Here is an 8,616-nt window from a genome sequence, read left to right on the forward strand (position 1 = left end):
GAGAGGGAGAGAGAGAGGAGAGGGGGGGAGCGGAAGAAAAGGGAGAAGACAAGAAATAGAGACAGAGACAGAGAGACAGACACAGAGAGAGCCACAGAAATAGAGAAAGAGAGAATTAATCCTTTATTACCAAGCTTTGATGCGTATCATATCACATTACAAATTTAGAACGCAACGTAATTATATATTTTAGTACTTCATATGGGACTAAATTGTTACAGGTACGGAGAGCTTTATGCCTCGTGCTAGGTGGCCTGTGTGGTTGTATTACAGTGAGCAGATTGTCGTCCTGTACACATACTACACATATACTGTACAGGTGTTCGATTAGTGTATGTCAGTGTTTTCAGGAATTCTGTATTAGTTTTGTATACAATGTATGTATAAGTTTTATGTTAATTTTTAGAATCAGTTTATATAGGCCTATTCGTTTTGTATCTTTGTTTGATATACAGCCTATATATTAGTTTTGGATTTGTTTATTTATACAATTTATGTAATCTAGTAGTTGGGCCTAAATCTTATTTGACCTGTTTTATTTCGTTTTGATGAATAATATTTCAGATTTATTCATTAGTTTATCCGTAGGCCTATACTTTTTCATGTTGGTATATGCCCGGGCGGCTCTTAATATATAACATATTATGAAAATATATAATATATATATATTAATATATATATATATATTTACATTTATACATATATACATATATATATATCATATTATAAATATATATATATATATATATATATATATATATATATATATATTTTTTTTTTTTTTTTTTTTTTTTCCCACTCACCTATACTGTGTGTGTGTGTGTGTGTGTGTGTGTGTGTGTGTGTGTGTGTGTGTGTGTGTGTGTGTGTGTGTGTGTGTGTGTGTGTGTGCGTGTGCGTGTGCGTGCGCGTGCGTGCACGTGCATGCGTAATTATGTATGTCTGTGTGTATGGAGGTAGTGTGTCAAGTGTAATATGAATGTTGATATGTATGTGTTTACATTAGAAGAAATCATTTTTTTTCTTCTTCTCCCCGGATACTTACTTGCCCATTCACATGTATCTTTTGGCCAAAACCATGTGTCACCCCCCAACCCCAGTCAGGAAAACGAGGACCCGGCGTATCGACTGTCAAGAGAGGCCGGACCCGGAGCCTGCGCGCGCGCCCTTCGCTTAGGCCTCGGCTGCAACTCGCTAGGCCTTCGCTCGGGCTGTAATGTACGCTCGCTCTCTCTCTCGCTCTCTCTCTCGATCTGCTCCTCTCCCGCTCTGCCTCTCTCTCGCTCTTCCTCTCGCTCGATCTGCCGTCTCTATCTCGGCCTCTCTCTCGCTCTCGTCTCGCTCTCTCTCGCTCTCTCGCTCTCTCATCATCTCTACTCATCCTCTCTGCTCTCATCTCTCGTTCTCACTCTCTCGCTTTTCACTCTCTTCTTACATCTCTCTTCACTCTCTTTTCTCTCTCTCTCTCTCTCTCTCTCTCTCTCTCTCTCTCTCTCTCTCTCTCTTCTCTCTCTTTCTCTTAGCCGATTTTTATCCGTTTTCTAGGGGTAGATGAGGGAGGGAGGGAAAGAGAAAGAGATAGAGATAGAGATAGAAAGAGAAGGAGAAAGGGGGGTGGGGGTATTAACGTACGCGAGTAAGTGTGTGTGTACGTATGTTTTTCTATATGTACAATTACCCAGATTATTAGGTGAAAATTAATAAAGAAATTATTATGATGATGGCTGTGGCAAGGAAAGGACCTAGGGAAAATACTGATAAGGGATTTATATAAAGCGCCCTTAATTATTAGGAAAAAAACATATCTGAAATGGAAAATTAAGTGAGGCAGGGTATTATTTTCACTTTGAAATATGTAATGATTGAAGCCAAGGGTCTGATAAAGTAGGCATGAGAGAGGGAGAGGGGAAGGAGAGAGAGAGAGAGAGAGAGAGAGAGAGAGAGAGAGAGAGAGAGAGAGAGAGAGAGAGAGAGAAAGAAATGGAGAGAGGAAAAGAAAGGGAGAGAGAGAAGAAAATAGAGACCGAGAGAGAGAGAAGGGGGCAGAGAGGCCTAGACTAATAGCATAGTAATGATTAAAGCGAAGTATCCCGTACACAGTGTAGCCTTAATCTTAACCTTTCTGTAATAAAATTTACTTTTCAAGTTCAGTTAGATTAATAATATTTGTTTTATTTATTTTTTTAGTTATTATTATTATTATTATTATTATTATTATTATTATTATTATTATTATTATTATTATTATTATTATTATTTATTAAACCCTTCCCGATAAGACCATTGAAATTGAGATTTTTAATTTTGTTCACGTGTTCTGTGGATCAAATTTGTTCATTATGCCGCGCGTACAAAGTAGCAATAAGAGTTAATTAGTCAACATTGCGAGAAATGCAAGTTTGCTTCAGTATGAATTGTTTGTTTGGTTTTGTCAGAATCACGTTAGTTTATTGACGTAATTGCAGGTCTATTGTTCACTCACATTCCTAGCTTTCTCTACATTATAATTACGTTATATCCACGTCATTCACAGACATTGTTTTATGAAGCATGACATATTTTTTTCACATATGAGGAAAGGATAGGCCTATTAGGTTGCTGATTAAGAAAGAGAGAGAGAGAGAGAGTGTTTATCTGTCTGTCTGTCTGTGTATCTGGATATATGTGCGTGAGTGAGTGAGCGAATGCTGAGTTGAGTGGTGTTGGACGATAAGTGAATAAAGTAAAGTATACATGTGGTAAGAGCTCTTCGGCGCTCCCGTCCTTGGAATTAAAGGGGAAAAGAGAAAACGAGTGCCGGGCAGAACAGGGTCTTTGTGGAATGGAATTGAAACATAGGAAACGGTTGTGGTCGGTTGGCAGAGGCGGCAGGGGGCTGGATTGGGAGGAAGGAGAAGACACATGCACACGCACTCGCGCACGAGTGCATACCAGCACGACGTCCGCACATATAATATACATACATTATATTCCACACGCGCACACGCAGGTCGACGCACGCTTTTACGCACACGCACACACGCCACGCACGCACGCACGCACGCACGCACGCACATATGCTACGACCATCGCAGCGACGCACGCAACGCACGCACGCACGCACGCACGCACGCCACGCACACCACACGCACACCACACACACACACACACACACACACACACACACACACACACACACACACACACACACACACACACACACACACACACACACACACACACACACACACACACACACACATACACACACACAAATACACACACATGCACACATAAACACACAACTCTCACATGATGAAATAATGTTATTTATATATACAATAAAAAATAACACGCCATTTGCCTTGCATGATATTGGTATACCCAGTTTGTACCCTGAAATAATGCTATTTATATATGGATGGAGTCCCTACCTACCTTACGTGATGTTTTAAGATTTTGGTAAAATGTACAGTGATGGTTGTGTGTGTATGTGTGTGTGTGTGTGTGCGTGTGTGTGTATGTGTATGTGTATGTGAGAGAGAGAGAGAGAGAGAGAGAGAGAGAGAGAGAGAGAGAGAGAGAGAGAGAGAGAGAGAGAGAGAGAGAGAGAGAGAGAGAGAGAGAGAGAGACTAAGACTAAGAGAGAATGTCTCAGTAAGCATGCGAAGAGTAAGATTAGTCATGGAATTCATATATTAAATTGCAAAGTTTAATGGTTCTCGAGGATTGGGTAGCTTGGCTTTTTTTTGGGGGGGGGGGGGGGGAATTTATTTTCTTGATTTTCGAGTCTCGAAGAATGAATTCTTTCATATGAGGTCGTTCTTTTTCTTCGAGGCGTATCATTTGAGTAATAATGATGATAATGATAATGGTAGCAACAAATAGCAGCAACAATGGCGATAATAATAATAATAATAATAATAATAATAATAATAATAATAATCATAATCATAATCATAATCATAATCATAATCATAATCAATGATAATGATCATGATGATAATGATAATGATAATGATAATGATCATGATCATGATCATGATCATGATCATGATCATGATAATAATAATGACAATAATATAGAAGCTATATTAGCCCAGCAACAATAAAGCTAATACCCCCCCCCCTCCAAAAATAGGAAAAATATGAGAAAAAAAAAGAAAAGATAAGAAAAGAAAGAAAGAAAACAGAAGAAAAAAAACATGTATATATGTAACGGTAGCTGTAAATCACGCAAGAAATATAATTCTCCCTCGAGGTGTGTTCAAGGCCAGTCAATTTAGCAAGACTTCATACGTAGGACTGAATTCCCCTTGGGTAGCGAGGGAGGGGAGGGAGGGGGGAGGGGGAGAGAAGGGGAGGTAGGGAGGGCGAGAAGAGAAGAGGTACCGAGGGAGGGGGAGGAGGGGAGGGAGGCGGAGGAGGGAAGGGAGGGGAAGGGGAGAGGAGGGGAGGGAGGGGAATGTGAGGGAGGGGGGAGAGGAGGGGAGGGAGGAGGAGAGGTGCAGACAGAGGAGGAGGAACAGGAGGGGGAAGAGAAAGAGGAAGTAGAGGAGAAGTAGAAGAAACGAGGAGGAAGGAGAAGGAAAGGAAGAAAAAGAAGAGGAGGAAGGGGAAGGAGAAGGAGAAGAGGGAAGGAGTAGGAAGGGGAATAGAAGAGGAGACGGGATGAGAAGAGACAAAAGAAGGCTAGAGAAGATCAAGAGAAAAAGAAAAAAAAGAAGAGAGAGAGGGGAAGAAGAGGAGAAGAAGGGGGAAAAGGATGAGATGATGATGATGAGGAGGAGGAAGAGCAAGAAGAAAAAAAAAAGGAAATGACCAAAAAAAAAATTAGACTAGTAAAGGTAACAAAACCTTTTATTTTTTTCGATTTTTCTTTCACTTTAACCTATATTATTATCGCCCTTCACACTTTCTTTCAATTTACATTGTATTTGTCTGCGAATAGATTTCCGGCTGACCAAGTGCCGTGTTCTCTCGCCCAGACATCATCTCGTCATGTTGAATGCAAGGCGAAAGAGGGAGAAGGAGAGGAGGAGGGGGAGGGGGAGGGGGGAGGGGGAGAGGGTGAAGGAGAAGTGGAAGGAGCAGGAGGGAGAGGGAAAGGAGAGGAGAAGGAGAGAAGAAGAGAGGAAGGGGGAGGGAGGGGAGAAGAGGGGGGGAGAGGGAGGGAGGCCGACGGTCACCTTGCCAGCTATCGTAGGCTTCGGGGTCAAGATGTCGGTGTTTCATTGAGAGTTAAAACGGTTTTGACACTTTGGTAGATCTGTCAGTAGATTTAAGGTGTGGTTACACTGGCCATCGATTCATGAAATCTAATCATTTTGAGTGGATTTTGCCCACCGATTGGTTCATTCCACTGTTTTTTTGCCTACTCGTCCGAAGCGATGGGCAACCCGTCGATCCATCGATGTTCCAGTGGAAAAGTCATACTCGTTGAGAGTCTATAGTATACATGGCATTTGTCTAATTATATATTTATGCATTATAATTAATATATACATAAATAAATTGCAATTATTAATTATAATTGTAAATAATCATATATTTACTTATATTAATTATTATTTAAAAAATAAAAGAAAAACAATGCAATATATCTTGTATCCCCATTTGACGGACGAACATAAACAAGCGCGCATATTTTTCGAAGAGGAAGAACGTCTTCTCGTCATATTTCTGTAAAGAATGTGGAATTCGGAATCAATTACCTCTCTTTTAGAGAAAATACGCCAAGAAAATGTCCTTTGGAATATAAAACATCCATATTAAAGGGAGAGAAGCGCGGGATCCATCGCAACTACTGATGAGGGACTGCGGACACGATTCGTTTTGATGCTGCGATCCAGTGGACTGAGCTGGTGCCTCTTTTCGTAGTGTAAACAAAACGGATGGGCGGGTGGGTTCCAAGTCACTGATAATCGTTGGATTCCAACGAAATAGTTGGTCAGTCTAACCGTACCTTTATTAAGGAGTACACCACATGTAGATGGATAGATAGGTAGGTAGATAGAAATGTATGGACAGTTTGTCCATACATTTATATATATATATATATATATATATATATATATATATATATATATATATATACACATATATACATACACATATACATACACATATGTGTGTGTGTGTGTGTGTGTGTGTGTGTGTGTGTGTGTGTGTGTGTGTGTGTGTGTGTGTGTGTGTGTGTGTGTGTCTTGTCTGTCTGTCCATCTGTATCTCTGTCTCCCTCTATCACAATCTGTATCCCCCTCTCCCTCTCTCCCTATCTATCTATCTATATGTCTATCTGTATCTGTATCTCTATCTCCTATCTCTATCTGTACCCCCCCCCCCCTCTCTCTTCTCTCTCTCTCTCTCTCTCTCTCTCTCTCTCTCTCTCTCTCTCTCTCTCTCTCTCTCTCTCTCTCTCTTTCTCCCTTTCTCTCTCCATCTCTCTGTCTGTCTCCTTATCTATCTGTCAGTCTTGAAGATGAACTGATCCGCAGAGGGCCGTGCGGGCGGAATCAGGACACACTAGTCAAATCTAGTGGTTTCTTGTGCGATGACGTCATCCTCCTTATCGGAAAATCTTGCTCTCAGGATAATCTTTCGAAAAGGTTCTAAGTCGATGTTGTCTAGATTTTTGCAGATATGAAGCAGATACATCGTCGTTATATAGGTATTTATATATGACTTGTTTGTATTCACATGTATATTTATTGGAGTATATATAAATATAGTTGTCTATACGTGCCTCTTCATACGCGCACGATCGCTCTCTCTCTCTCTCTCTCTCTCTCTCTCTCTCTCTCTCTCTCTCTCTCTCTCTCTCTCTCTCTCTCTCTCTCTCTCTCTCTCTCTCTTTGTTTCTCTTTCTATCTCTTTCTGTCTTTCTTTCCATCTCCCTCCCTCTCACTCCCTTTCTCAAGATATAGCCTATATATAAGCATAATATATTCACACACACACACACACACACACACACACACACACACACAACACACACACACACACACACACACACACACACGCACGCACGCACGCTCACACACCTGGATACATTAGGTCTGTTGTGGATGGCGATTACTAAGTATCATTAATATTATTATTCACTCGTATGTCTTCACCAGCGATTATTCACGCTGTTGCCAGGCAGGTGTTTAACGAGATTTTTGGCTCTGATAAGATAAGTTTATCCCGGGCAGCGCACACCAGTTTAGGGGGATTTTTTTTTCTTTTTTCGTGGTGTAGGTTAAGTCTTTTTTGAAATGGTCATAGCATGTCTTGGCTGGAGTTTAAGGAGTTTTTATCAATAGTCTTTAGGTATATAGGTTTATATAGTCTGTAGGAGTATATAGTCTTGGTGTAGCGTTTAGAAGCAAAAGCATAGTCTTGGATAGCGTTACTGTGGATAGATTTTTGACGCTATAGGCCTACTTAGTTTTTTTATCAGGTGTCAGGGATTGCATAAAATGGGAATATGAATTCTAAGAATATATGAATAAAACAAAATCAGTAGTGAAAGAAGGACGTAAGTATAGAAAAAAATCACATAGAAAACGGGAAAAAATGCTGAAAGAAATTATCTTCCGTTTTCTTTTCTTCGTTTTCGTTATGTGGTCTGTATAGTTCATTTTTGGATAAATCGGAATTTTGATTTGATTTGTCACGTTTGATGGAAGTACAGATTGGGTTCGGATATTTTAGGGAGAAAAGAGATATGTTTAAAAGGAAATTGGTCTAGAAAGAATGAAAGGGTAAAAAAAGATATGTAGGCCTATTAAACGCATGTGATGAAGGAAGCAAAATAAGAAGAAAATGGATAAAGGAGATAGTGAGAAAGTAATAATAATGAAAATGATAATAATAATAATGCTAATGATGAAATTATGATAACATGCTAAAGATAATGATAATAATGATAATGATCATGATAATGATGAAAATAATAGTAATAATGATAATAGTAATAGTATTAATAATAATGATGCCGATGATCATGATAATAACAATAGTACAGAAACGAAGGGGAGAAAAGCATACAAGAGAATGAGCGTCCCACGTACTCAGGCTGCTTGCGCTGTCAATCAAGCAAGCCTGTTCTAGCCCAGAACGATAGCGCATCATAATTACCGTGTTCTGGTAGTTTCTCTTATTGGCAGACAAGACAGGAGGGAAGATAGTCAGACAGACAGACAGACGGACAGACGGACACACGCACCCCGCGGCTAGACATGAGTTTAGGCTTATCAAATATAGTCTACACGTTATTTGAGGTCTTGTCTGAGGGGGTGGTTGGGGCCATGGGGAGGGGGCGGTGAGAACATGGAATGAGGGAGAGAGCAATTAGCTAGTCGGATTGTGGAGGGTGGGGGAGAGTGAGGGTGAGGGAGAAAGAGAGATGGGGAGGGGGTAGGGGAGGGAGAGGGTGAAGATGAGGACGAGCGAGAGTGAGAGAGGGAGAAGGAGGAGAGGGTAATGGTGAGGATGAGGAGAGAAGGAGTTTAAAGAGTTTAAATAAAGAAAAGAGAATAAATAAAGGAACTCGAAAAGAAACACAGTAATATAAGGAAAGCGGGAATAAGCGCACGGGAAGAATAAGGTACGAGAGAACAAATGAATCTGAAAGCCCTGCTAACTCACCCT

This window comes from Penaeus monodon, chromosome 11 (genome assembly GCF_015228065.2).
Source record: "Penaeus monodon isolate SGIC_2016 chromosome 11, NSTDA_Pmon_1, whole genome shotgun sequence".
NCBI lineage: Eukaryota > Metazoa > Arthropoda > Malacostraca > Decapoda > Penaeidae > Penaeus > Penaeus monodon.